Source organism: Bubalus bubalis, chromosome 2 (genome assembly GCF_019923935.1).
Source record: "Bubalus bubalis isolate 160015118507 breed Murrah chromosome 2, NDDB_SH_1, whole genome shotgun sequence".
NCBI lineage: Eukaryota > Metazoa > Chordata > Mammalia > Artiodactyla > Bovidae > Bubalus > Bubalus bubalis.
The window spans coordinates 83,146,987-83,160,842 of record NC_059158.1 but is presented as its reverse complement, the minus strand read 5'-3'; the positions used below and the strand labels follow the sequence as shown (position 1 = coordinate 83,160,842).

At 36.4% G+C, this 13,856-nt stretch overlaps 1 protein-coding gene across 1 annotated transcript in view; it reads right to left on the bottom strand.

Annotated features, from left to right (window-relative positions):
- LOC102393604 (sodium channel protein type 3 subunit alpha) overlaps positions 1 to 13,456 on the bottom strand; it is a 122,197-nt gene extending 108,741 nt beyond the window's left edge. The window contains exon 1 of the mRNA XM_006058565.4: positions 13,316 to 13,456. The gene's annotated coding sequence lies outside the window, so the exon portion shown is untranslated. The remainder of the gene's footprint in view (positions 1 to 13,315) is intronic.
- Positions 13,457 to 13,856: the final 400 nt, after the last annotated feature.

The window sequence follows — 13,856 nt, the reverse complement described above, 5'->3', positions numbered from 1 at the left end:
AACTTTTTCACTCTCCACTTTCATTTTCATCAAGAGGCTTTTTAGTTCCTCTTCACTTTCTGCCATAAAGGTGGTGTCATCTGCATATCTGAGGTTATTGATATTTCTCCTTGCAATCTTGATTCCAGCTTGTGCTTCTTCCAGTCCAGCATTTCTCATGATGTACTCTGCATATAAGTTAAATAAGCAGGGTGACAATATACAGCCTTGACATGCTCCTTTTCCTATTTGGAACCAGTCTGTTGTTCCATGTCCAGTTCTAACTCTTGCTTCCTGACCTGCATATAGGTTTCTCAAGAAAAAGTAAAAATCAGAGGCTCTCCCTAAAAAATAATTTACTGATTTGTTTCTCCAGCTTCATCTTACATGCTCTCCTACATGTGTGCTCTTCCCTAGTCAAATGTATGTTTGCCATTCCCCAAAAGTCCCGTCTCTGGCCTCTGACTTTCAGAACCCTTCCCTCTGCCTGAACGCTCACTCACCACCAATTACTGCCTGTTAAAATCCTACCTATACTCCAAGGCTCATCATACCTAAATTCTGAGTTAGAAGTTGTTTTGCCTTCCTCTGAACTCCAACAGCTTGCACAGATTGTCTTTAAAATTCATATAATAATTATAATACTCTGGCTTCTGCTTTTATTAAGGATGTGCCTTATTTCTTCTACATTTTAAATTTCTTGAAGATAAAGATTTTATTGCTTATCTACCACAGTCAGCAGGATATTATTAGATATCTTCTGAATATTATTACCTAAACCGAATTCTGCTAATGCCCTATCCAGTGTGTTAGCTCTGGTCACATGTAGGAATTGAACACTTAAATTATAGCTAGTGCCAAATCTGAAATGATAATATTTTTGGATATTGGCTTAAATTAAAAAAAAAAAAAAACCAGCATTAGTAACCTTAATTTCACTTGTTTCTTTTGTCTTTTTTTAATGTCATTATCTAGAAATTTTCAAAGTACATATGTTCATCTCATATCTGTAGTGATGAGTGCTGGTTCAGTGTATACCTTTCTCCTATTCCTTTTCCATCCACCAAATGATCAAACCTACTAACAAATGAATTAAGAAAGCAGGCAATCCCCTGTTCTGAGATGCTCTAAAAGGGAGAGGCACACTCTCTCTATCATTTTCTGTTTTACTTGGTTAGATGGTTGTTTTTGTCTTTAATTCCTAGGATTTTGGACCAAGAAACAAAAGTGAACATTGTGTGTTTGTGCATGTGTATGTGTGTGTGTGTAAGAGACAGAGAAACATGGAAGGTAACATTTAAACACATTTAAACATCTAAATCAGAATATAACCAGAATTATAGAAAGCTTTCTATTTTGAAGTAAACTGGCATCAAGGAAAATAGAAAGCAAATAAAGTTCTCAGCCCAGTAAACAGCCCTTGATCCATTTCTATCGTAATGTCAGTTTTGCTTCAGCCATAATAGAGAGCCCTGCAAGTTGCCCCCAGCCACGTCTCTCCTCCTGCTTGCTGGTGCCTTGTGCTTTAGGCAGTTTCTTTCCAGGCAACCACAGACTGTTTACTGACTGTAATCAAAATGACAGCACACTGTTTTCACAACCCAGTGTTGAGTCGATTGCCTTTTTCACTTGGCAACCTAAGGGAGCTTGAGGTATAACTTGCACCACTTCAAGATGGTGGTGCTTACTTCATATGTAACCTGCATCCTCTGAGGCTTAAACTACAGAGGAATTGAGAGTTATCTAGCATGCAGCAGAGAGGCTGTAAAATCAGCCTTCAGGTTAGTGCTCGTGGTAAACTCCACTGGAGCACACTTATTTAGGTGTGGCTGCAGTTCTGCTGTGGTTCTTCGCCAGCCAGAACCCAGCCGCCTGAGCAGCTTCTCTTTTAAGCATCCCCACCACACCCCTGGTGGGCTGCCATCTATGGGGTCACACAGAGTCGGACACGACTGAAGCGACTTAGCAGCAGCAGCAGCACCCCACCCCCACCCCATCCCAGCTAGATGGTTATAATGTTGTGGAGTCTGACCACCTTGAAGATGGAGAGGAGCGGCAGAGGAGAGTGTAATACAATAAAAACGTGCCCTGCCCCTAAGAGAGACAGAAGAAAACAGAATTAGGGGAATGCCTGTGATTTAAGTAATCTGTAAGTTCTAGGCTTGTCTTTGGCGTCACTTGCTGTGACATGTTGAATGCTCAGTGTTTTTGGTATTGAGTGTCCACATCTGTTATGGAGAAGGAAGGGGGGAAGTGACTAGTTGATATGTAGCACCTCTTTTTATCTCTAAAGCACTGGAACTCTGTGCTTGGTGTATTCCAACATTCACCCCTTGTGAGAGACAGTGATCTGAAGGTGCAGCAATTACCTTATACTCTGAACTCAAAGGGTCATTGAATATTGGACTAACGATGTAACTGGGGTTGGCTGTGTTATACGTTTTAGAGTCTGTCTTCATATTCAGAATACTTTATGGGCTATGTGCTTGTTCAAATTTGAGCTATGTTTTTTTGATGAATCAATATTATGAATACCTTGAGAAGAGTATAGCTGGAGGGTTGGTTGCTGAAGAGAATTGTCCCTCACATCTTTTCTATTTAGATACTCAATTCTGTACACATAATTTCTTCCTAAATCGGTGATATCAAAAATCTTCTATACAAATAACAATTAAAAAAAAAAAACTAACAAAACCTCAAGTCTAGGTTTCAGTGAAATACGATCAGTCATTGAAGAAAATGTGAAAGCACGGAGAGTCTATGTTTTTCCTTCAGCCACTCAGCACATCATTGGTACCAAAATAGAGCAAAGACCTCTGTGCGCTGCCCGAGTTAGGTGTAGATGTTACCACTTATTTGGGTTTCCTTGTTGGTCAGCGGTAAAGAATCCCCCTGTAAAGCAGGAGACATTCAATACCTGCATTGGAAAGATCCCCTGGAGGAGGGCATGGCAACCTACTCCAGTACTCTTGCCTGGAGAATCCCAGGGACTGAGGAGCCTGGCAGGCTTCAGTCCATAGAGTTGCAAAGAGTCGGACGTGACCAAACTGACTGAGCAGGCACCCACATTACCACTTAATTGCAGCAGGATCACACAGTGGAGGGTCTCTGCATGTAAACACAGCAGGGATACTGTTCAGAGCTCAATTCTTTGGGGGCTAAAGGAAGCCAGAATGCTACAGGCAATAGAAAATTACATTTGATGCAAAATTTTCCTTAGAGATTGCAGCAACCAATATGCTAATTAGAGTCAAGACAGGCGTAGCCTGCCTGGCCTTTCCCAGGATGCAGGATCTAGCAAGACTCTGGCTAGTGAGGGCTGCAATCATAAGGAGAAACAAAAGCATTGAACAGAGGAGATGCTAGGAAGGACAGAGCTGGAATTTGTGGCATTTCTACAGTGTTCTTGAACTGAGAACTTCTTCAAGTATGGAACTTGAACTAACTACTCAAGGATATGGATAATTTAGGATTCTGATAAAATTGCCTGTGCAATGTTGGGCATTGAATTCATTTATTCTTCGAATGTCTTTCTCCTTTTAAAAAAATAATAGACTTTATTTTTTTCGGGCAGTTCTAGGTTACCAGAAACTTGAATAGACAGTTCACAGACACAGAAAACACACTTATGTTTACCGAAAGGGAAAGAGGGAGGGGAGGGATAAATTTAGGAGTTTGCAGATACAAACTACTATATATAAAAGAAACAACAAAGGCCTACTGTATAGCATAGGGAACTATATTCAGTATCTCATAATAATCCATAATGAAAAAGAAAAAAATGCATATACATATATGTGAATTACTTTGCTATACACCAGAAACTAACAACATTGTATGTCAACTATACTTCAATTTTTAAAAAATCCAAGAAAACATAAAATATCTATCAAATGTTGAAAGAAAAAAGTCAAAGAGTTTCCATATCAAGTGTGCCTCTTTATGTCTTAGATATTTAGTTTTTAAATGTTTTATTCAGGAAGAAATTGAGAATAAATAGAAAGTATTTTGTTATGCATAAAGTTTCCCAAATTTAGCTTTGCTGAGGGATCTGGATTATTGGAGAAAGTGAGTATTATTTTATGGTTACATCTGTCTCACAGAGTGTTGTTTCAAACGTAATACAGTTATAGTACATTTAATGGATATTTAAAAGAAATGTGTCTTAACGATGACTCAGGATAATTTTGAGACACAGAGTAAACAAGTTTAACAAATGTATTAGAGAGCTTACTACTGCAGTTTCCAGGGCGTATTTTAACTCGTGCTAATTTGCATAGAGATCTGCATCATGATTTGGATGTGCTCTGCCACTTTTCATTTACTCCTGAGCATTACCCTTCCCCTTTTCAAAATATACTTAATGCTTTTGAATAACAAATTGGAATTCTTTTCCCCAAAGAATCCACTTATTTCTCACAGTTGTTACTGTGTTGGTAGAGGAAATGGTCATATCAACCGTAAATTTTTTGCTCTCTACACTGACTAATTTAAGGTGTCTTTACCTTTCATTAAAAAACATTTCTTTTTGGTTCAGTTCAGTTCAGTCGCTCACTCGTGTCCGACTCTTTGCGACCCCATGAATCGCAGCACGCCAGGCCTCCCTGTCCATCACCAACTCCTGGAGTTCACTCAGACTCACGTCCATCGAGTTGGTGATGCCATCCAGCCATCTCATCCTCTGTCGTCCCCTTCTCCTCCTGCCCCCAATCCCTCCCAGCATCAGAGTCTTTTCCAATGAGTCAACTCTTCGCATGAGGTGGCCAAAGTACTGGAGTTTCAGCTTTAGCATCATTCCCTTCCAAAGAAATCCCAGGGCTGATCTCCTTCAGGATGGACTGGTTCATTCTTATTAATATTTTACTGGTTTGTTATTTATATTTTTATTGTAGACTACCTAAGTACTTTGAATATAAAGGTAGGATGTCATTAAAAAAAAAAAAAATCAGTGATCTAATCCCAGTTTGAGAACCCAAGCACCATTTCATCGACGTCTACCATAAACTGAGCCCAGATATAATATAGTGTTGCTTCTGTTCACCATGCAACCACTAGCCTCCTGTTTCAAAATACATATATTCTCATCCTGAGATTTAACAGCTCTTTCATATTGGATGATAATTTTCGTGACCTGGTTGAAAAAATGGTAGAAATCATGAAGAAAGCATAGTTAAGTAGAAATATTAAAGGATGTTTCTCCAGAGGAAAGACTTTAGGATATAATCTGCTCTGAAGGATGGAGAGGATTGCCTTTATAGAGGCTACCACAGACTCTCCCTAGTTGTGGAAAGGATTGTGGGAAATCAACATGGAAAATCAACTGTGATGTTAACCCAGAAAATGTTGAAAAGGCTGACTCACCTTCATAATGGAATTCATTTTAGGAAAATCAATTCATTATTAATTCCACTTAACTATTAGGTTAATTCACTTTTTCCTCAGAAATGCCACTTTCTGACAATACATTTTTAAGTGACTTTTGGCTTTAAATAATTTGTTGGTTTGCAGATCTGCTTTACCTTGAAATCTGCCACAATTGAAGTTTCAATAATTTGAAATCAATGTTTTGTTTCCAATTGAATGAACTGGCTATTCGAAAAATTATCTTTCAATGACCACTCTTATTTGATTTTAAGACTTAATTTTCAAAGGAACAATTTACAAGGTACAGAATAAAAAGAGGGCGAATCTTTGGTTGTACAAATTGAACTTCATGGATGCTTATGTCTAAGTGTGCACAATCGTTTGTATTGTTAGTTTGAAAAATATATCACAACCAGCAGCTGGGTCAACTTTCTAATAGAGGTAAGGGTAGGAAATTACCAATTTGAAATATAAAACTGCTTAAACATATAGAGTGAATACCAGCCTTTTTAACTGAAGGGGAAATGGACACGAATGTACTTTTTGTTACTTTAAGTATTTGCATAGTCTTTTAACTTAACACGTGCCCACTTGTTAGAATTTTGAAATTATTCTAAAAGCCATTTCTCAGTTGTCTTTCACTTCTCTAGCCAAACTTTCACTAGCTTTTCTTGTTTTTCTCCATCTTCCTTTAGTCAATTGCTTTTCAAACCTGACTGCATGTTTGAACTATGCTTGCAGAGCTTTTAAACACTGATGCCCAGGCTCAGCCCAGCGCATTTAATTGAATTGGCCTAAGGTGGAGCAAGCTTTACTCTTTTTTTTTTTTTAGCTTTGCTCTTTTTGAAGCTTCCCAGATGATTCCAGTGTGTAGCCAGAGCTGTGCCCCATTCTCTGAATAAGCTCATCATGTTTTATCTGTTTCCATTTTCTCTCAGATGTTTGTATCTCTATTTCCTTTAAACTGTTTTTTTTCCCCCTCCTTTTATTATTATTGGTGAGGTTTAAAAAATCTGACTTTTTTTTTTTCAGTTTTCATTTTGCTTTTTCTTTCTGATTTTCCATGTACTGGTGAAGAAGTTCTCATTCCAGACATATGTATTTGATTTTTATTCTTATCTAATACCACCAAGTTTTACATCAATGAAAAAGAATGCAATATATTTGTGTATTATACTTTTGCCTGTTCTTTCAATGCTAATATAATAATGTACTTTAATTTTTGGAATTGATATATTAAGATTGATAGTAGAGCCCGATAAAATTGTTGAAAACTAATATGAAGAATGGGTTTACTTGAGTTGTCATCATTAATGGCTATGATTAAAGATACTTTAATAAGATATTTTGGAACTTTGAGACCATGTTAACTCAAGGACATGTAAATATTCTATTAATGATATCTTTTATCTTATCTCAGCTAAGGGACATGTTTTTCCTACAAATTTCAATAATTTCAGAATAGTGTAGAAGTGAGAATATTACATACTTCATCAACTAGCATAGCCGTAACAAGATATCCATAGCAAGAGAAGTATTAATAGCAACAAAAAAAGGGGAGTAAAAGGATCTAAGTAGATAAAATTCAGTAAAGTAGTTAGCAGCAGTAAAAACAGAATTTTTGGAGGGAATATGTAGAACATCCAAGGATTTGAAATAAAAGAGAAAAACGGTGGGCAGTTAGTTAAGCCTGGAGGAGCAGATAGGAAATATGAGTGCCTGTGTGGCACTTCCTCCAAATACAGTCAAGCCATTTCTTCTCCGTGAAGTTTATTTACCCTTATTGGTAAAAATACTGGTTGGATCGGCAAAAGGAAAAAATACCCGGCCAAAAATCCCTTGGCCATATCCTGCCTGTAGGTATGCTTTGTGGAATCTATCCAATATTGTAAATAATTTGAAATAGATGATAACATTTAAAAAGAGGGAAGTTTCTCAAAAAAGAAATCTAGATTTTAAGCTTCTTTGGAAAAATTGTTAAATTCAATAGTCTCCTGGCCCTTAGGAGCAGTCCTTCTTTAGAAAGCACATGGGCTGTGGAGTTTTTTAGTCCCAACCTGTCTTGCTTTACTCATTTCTCTCACCTGCATCATGCATGTAGGAATTTGGGCTTATTTCTTGGAGAATTCATTCTTAAGTGTATGCCCATCCATGGTGTAAGTTCCATGAAAAGAAATTGCTTGGAATACTTTGTCTATGGCCCTACCATGCTGAATGGACTCAGTCTCATCAGAATACTTTGCAAAAGCAATTTACATAAAGAAAAATAAATGTTACAAGCAAAAACAGCAAGGACATAGAGAAGCTAACAAACAGGTGATTGGTTCTCAAATAGAGGCGTGAGCCCATTAAATGTGTCCTATTAATAAGCTCTGCATGAATATTTGGGGTTTGGTTCAGAAGTGCAATGTCACTTAATAACAGGAGCTGGGATTTAGTGAATTATTCCAGTTCAAGCTCTTGGAAAAAGAAAAGGACAAAATGTTCTGTACGACCGAAGTAAGAATAGAGTATCTTCTGAATATTAGGAGATTAAAATTCCCAAAAGTGAGCTTCTTGGCAGAAAATGGTCAAGGTTATTTAAGGAGTGACTTCCCATCTTTGAAATCACCCATTGAATAAAACAATATTAAACTACTGTTTAAAGATTTAAAGACCATCATTTCTTTCTCTTTCCTCCAGCTCAGAGCTTAATCACATGCAGGGCTCCCTATATGCAGTCTGCGAAAAGCATGAAAACCTAATTCAACTATTACAGAAATAACTCCAAACTTTTAAAAGGTTTCTCTGAACTAAAACAACCCCTGAGAGGGAGGAGGGAGGAGGGTTCAGGATGGGGAACACATGTATACCTGTGGCGGATTCATTTTGATATTTGGCAAATCTAATACAGTTATGTAAAGTTTAAAAATAAAATTAAATTAAAAAAAAAAAAAAAAAGAAGAATACAAAATTCAAGAAGGAATGGTAAGCAAGAAACTGGTAAATCTAAACAAGTAATGACTATATAAAATAATAATGACTAATTTGTGATGTATATAAACAGAGTGGAAATATATTATTGGATAATATGAAAATGTAAAAAGATATCTCATAATTAAAGCCTTCTGGGATTTTGTGTAAAAAAAAAAAAAAAAAAAAAAAAACAACCCCTGAGAATTCCCTAATACAGCTACCACCTAGCATATGTTTATATGCACTGTATTTGTGTTTAATAGGTAGATTTAATTTGTAAGCATGCTTATAAGTTACTTTGCAGTTACTCTCTATTCATTTATCTTGAGCAGAAATTTCTTTAAAGTTCTCTCTATAAAGTCCTTTTTTACTTCAAAGCCTAGACAAAAGAGGTGGTGTATTATAAGAATCACTCAATAAATAGGAGGCATATTAAAACTTCTGTTATGCAGTTGAGTAGGTATTCATATAAAATTTAAAGAATTCTTCTATTGTGGCTAATTAGGTGTCTGAGCATAGATTCAGATTTTAGATATCTACAGAGCTGGTGCCCATCAGACAGGTCAGCAAGCACATCTTTGCTTAGCAAGAGAGCAAGATTTTCTTTATTAACTTACTTTCAGGTAAAATTAACAGAAAATTAACACTATTCTGCTCTTAACTCTACACATAAACCCATTAAAATGTATGCAAAGAATGTGTTAACTTCACCCCAGTGTGAAAAATATTATCAAGTAAAGCTGAACTAAAGTGGTAGTTTTCTAATCAAAGATAAATATATGAACTTGCAACTCAAGAGGCAATAAACTTGGCTTTTATCTTTCCCAGATTTTATAACTACCTCAAAGAACAACCTACCTCAAGAACTTGTAGTTTGGATACCAGGTTCTACATAGGATTGCCATTAAAGGTGTTTATGGTGTAAAATTCAAGTGGAAGTACAGATAATTTAGGATTAAAGTTAATAAAAATTTCAAATAGATCCCTAGGACGGAAGTATACTGTTAATATCCTAAATTATATTTCAGGAGTTATGTGTGTGTGTTATCATATCTGACTCTGTGACCCCACGGATTGTAACTCACCAGGCTTCTCTGTCCATGGGATTCTCCAGGCAAGAATACTGGAGTGTATTGCATTCCCTTCTCCAGAGGATCTTCCTCACCCAGGGATCGAACCCTAGTCTCCTGCATTGCAGGCAGATTCTTTACCATTTGAGCTATAGGGAAGTCCTTATTTCAGGAGTAGGTGGATAAATTAATCCTCAAGTTTTAGAAAACTGGTAAAACAATCATCAATATTAAGGTAGAATGAATAATATATTTTAGATGACAAGGTAAACATTATTCCCAACCTTCAGTGAGTTCACAGTGTTCCTATACATGAATGATAATGAGAAAGAAAGCAATCTGCACAGCCGCTCATGCAAAGACATTTCACCATCTAGTCACATTTCATTCCTCAGTGGAAAAAAAAAAGTGTTTTTTTAATATGCTTACACTTATGGGTGCTTTCATTTAACCCCTAAAAATAAGCAATCAGAAGAGCTGGGAATGAGCTGGAGTCAGGAAGATGGACTAAAGCAGGGCACTGTCTAATTGAGAAACTTTCGCCTCGTGTCTTGAAGACTCTCAAACTCAAGGCCATCTCAGATCTGTCTAATCATAAGCCCATTAAGTCGTCTTGGCTGCCATGAAAATGAAACTGACATCACAGTTATTTGAGTCAGTTTAAAGAGGCCTAGGGTGGTTGAAGGGAAAGATTGGGAGGCCTGGGGTGCTGAAAAGACCTCCCAGCTCTAGCTCCCTAAGATCCCAGTAGCACACAGCTGTCAAGAGCATGAAGCTGGGTTTGTAGAAAAAATCCTTTGTAGGGAAGCAGAGATTTTGCTGTTTGTCAACAGTTTCATCCGGCAGTTTGACTTTCCACCTTTTATTGCACCATCAATTCTATTTAAGCAGTAGATAGTTTGAGTTGATCACAAAGCCCACACATGCAGTCATTTCTGGGATTTAGGTTCTTTAACTTGATGGTCATAGTGAAATTAATTCTTGGTGAAACCTAGGTTTTTCTCCTGACTTCACAGAGGCCTTCTGTCTAATAGTTGTATTGATTAAAGCACAAGCGAAATAAAGCCTTTTGCCCCTATTTTGTTAAAAAGAAAAAAGCCTTAGAAGTGGGGTCCATGATAATGTATCATTGGCAAAAGAGTGGTCTTCTAGAAGGTAAGAGAGTTCTATGAGCAATTCAGGAAATGGCTAGGATGTTAACACTAATTGATATTATTATAAAGAACACATTTTGTTGTTTCAGCAAGGGCATGCTTCCAGGATAAGAACTATTCCCTTTTCAACTACGGAATTTCTTGGCAGTTTCACTGTATTCTTCCTGTTGTTGTAGAAGACGCACTACTGTCACCAGCATTAAAAAATAATACCTATTCCTTTTGGCAAGCGTTGGTGAACAGGGGAGGAGGGATGGGTTGGCACTTAATTGTGCCCCAGGATATGTAATAAACACTGGACAGACAGTATTTATTTACACAATGCTGCAATGTCAGCATCATCATTCCTGTTTATACAGGTGATATAATAGAGGCTCAGAAGGTTAAAATCTTTGTTAGTTAATAGTGGACCTAGGATTCATTTGGGACTTCCCAGGTGGCTCAGTGGAAGGATTCCACCTACCAATACAGGAGACGCAAGAGACACAAATTCGATCCCTGGGTCAGGAAGATCCCTGAAGTAGGAAATGGCAACCCATTCCAGTATTCTTGCCTGAAAAATTCCATGGATAGAGGAGCCTGGTGGGCTGCAGTCCATGGGATTGCAGAGAGTTGGACACGATGGAAGCAACTAAGCACGCACAATCACGTATATGAATCAAGCGCATACACACACACACACACATATAAGATTCATTCCACTAGCCATTGCTCTTAACCGCTTCTCCATGTTGCTTTCTGGTTGTTCCCACCACAGAAGGAACTGGCTAAGGACCTTTAAACATCTCTATTTCTCTATCCTCATGTTTAGCACAAGATTAATGGTAATATAAAACTCAGTGAAAATCAGAAATATATCAGATTACAGTTAAGCTGAGAAATCAATTGGTGAAAATCCAGATAAATTAGGAACAATGAATGAAAAGCATCCTTATATATCCTTGATTCCCATTTCCATATTTTACAAGTGTCCCTTCTGAGGCAACAAAACTCATTAGTAGCAGAATTTGAATCAGAAATCAAGACTTCCAGCTCAGTGCCCAACCTATTTTTCTCTACCACACCAGTACATTACAGTATTATTTTTGACCTAACAAATGAAGTCACTACTAGTTCTTTTTAAGAATAAGATACCAAACGTATTTGATATATCATTTAATTAAAACATATTTGATTTCTAACAATTTTCAAAGAGCACATTTGGTGAATAACTCTGTATGCATTTGCTCTTCACATGGTTACTACAAATATAGAAAGAATTAAGAGATTCTTGCAATTATACTGATAAAAATATTACTAATAGGAACAAAATATAAGCATCCATTCATAAAAGTAAAACAGTTCAGAAAGACCAGCTCTGGTGTTTACACAGAACAAAGTTAAATTCAGTCACCTGTAGTTAAGCTTGGAGTGTACAATATGCTCAAGCCAATTAGCATCCTTTTCTGGGAACCCTTTGCAAAGAAACAGTTTTCTTTATAGCCAATGGTAGGAGCTCAAAAATATATAAGACCCAGGGATTTTCTGTGAGGCAACCACTATTTTGTAATTTTTTAGGGGAAGTATTATTGCTAGCCAAGGTAAAATCTTGGATGAGAAATCAGTATTTTTCCATATCATTAGAGATTATAGTTGTTTTTAAAGCAGAGGCCGCAAGTTCTATTTTTAGGCTGGTTTGACCAGTACTGACTAGAAACCCATGTTGAAATCAGAGGTCTTTATTCCACACAGGGCACTCACTGCTTGGACTGATTGTGATGAAATGTTTTCATGCATAATCTTCTAAGCATATACACTTTTATCTTTGTCTCCATGTGTTACATTATACCACCTGTTGTATTTTTTAAAAACCTCTATGATTTTTAAAACTCTTCATTAAATGAATACTTATAGATTTTCTGCCAATGATTTTCTGTTCTATGTGATTGCTAATTGAATGCAATCTTTATGATTATTCTATAAAACATTTTAAAGAAACTGCAGAAAATATAGATTATAAAATAAATAATTGCTTTTTGTCCAAGTAGCCCTCCTTGATAATTAGTAATAATAATGATAATAATAACCAGTTATTAAAATATATACAGAAAAAATACAGAAATATATAAAGCTTATAACTCATCAAGAGAGTCAATACCCTTTAAATCAATAAATAAAGTGGTAAATAATGTAAAATGAATATGTTAAAATAAAAAATAACACATAATGGAGTATTTAGGGATAGTTTTATTACTAGAAGGTTAAATCTCATTGTAATGGGTTAGTATTGGTGAGAATAGATTATTTTAAGACCAATGGTAATGTTTTTCAAACAGCTATACACCTCTATATTGTTATCATTCCCTATACGCATGGCCTCCCAAAGCTGTTACAAAAAGACTAAAGCACGAGAATGATAGTCCCAATGTCACTATACATTTATGCTCAAAAAATACTAGGTACACTGGACATTTAAATAGAGAAAGTATAGCCACAAAATCAATTAGGTTAGCTTTGTGTAATAAAAAATATCTTCTCTTGACTACAGTGAATCATAGGCATCTACATGTTTCAAAAATACAAGCTCAGTAATGCCTAGTCTGTACCATAAGTCACCATTTCTAGACAGAGGCTCTCCCTTTGAGATAAAGGAATAGTAAGCAGTTTACACATCAAATGATGCCTTTGGTCCTTGTAATTGACATTAAAACAACATTAGGTTAAAAACAGCAGCATGAAGATGATTTAAAATAAGAGAAATGATCTGGTTGTTAAATTCTATGTTTCAGAAAATTGAATGTTTTGCCAGCTTACCTGATGAAACAGAGCCTTATGGATCACAGCATAACAAAGCCCGCATCCAAGATGGTTAGAGTATAAAGAGCCTTCCCCTGCAGTTGTTCAAATTTTTGGCCACAGAGGTTTACATATTAACTACAGTGCTTCCCCCCCAACCCCCCCTTTGCTTTCTCTCTGAACAAGAAAACAAAGAAACCTTTCCAGAATCCTCTCTGCTTATGCCTCCGCTTCCTGTTCTGAGATTCACTCTATGGTACCCAACATATATCAGAAAACAGATTTGAGGGGAAAAAAAAAAGAAAAAAAAAAAAAAAAAAAAGCTGACAGCACTCGACATGGTACCGCCATCTACTGGCAGACACACAAAATTGAACAAAAGGATAAACATCCCCATTATTCTTTATCATACCTATGCCCTGCACATGAATATGCAAAAAATATTCTTTTGCATACTAAATTGTTGGAGTATGCAGTTTTCTGATATTCTATATTTTCCTAAATTTTCTAAGTTTACAATGTTGATTCAGCCATAAATGAATACAATTAAAAACCCTCC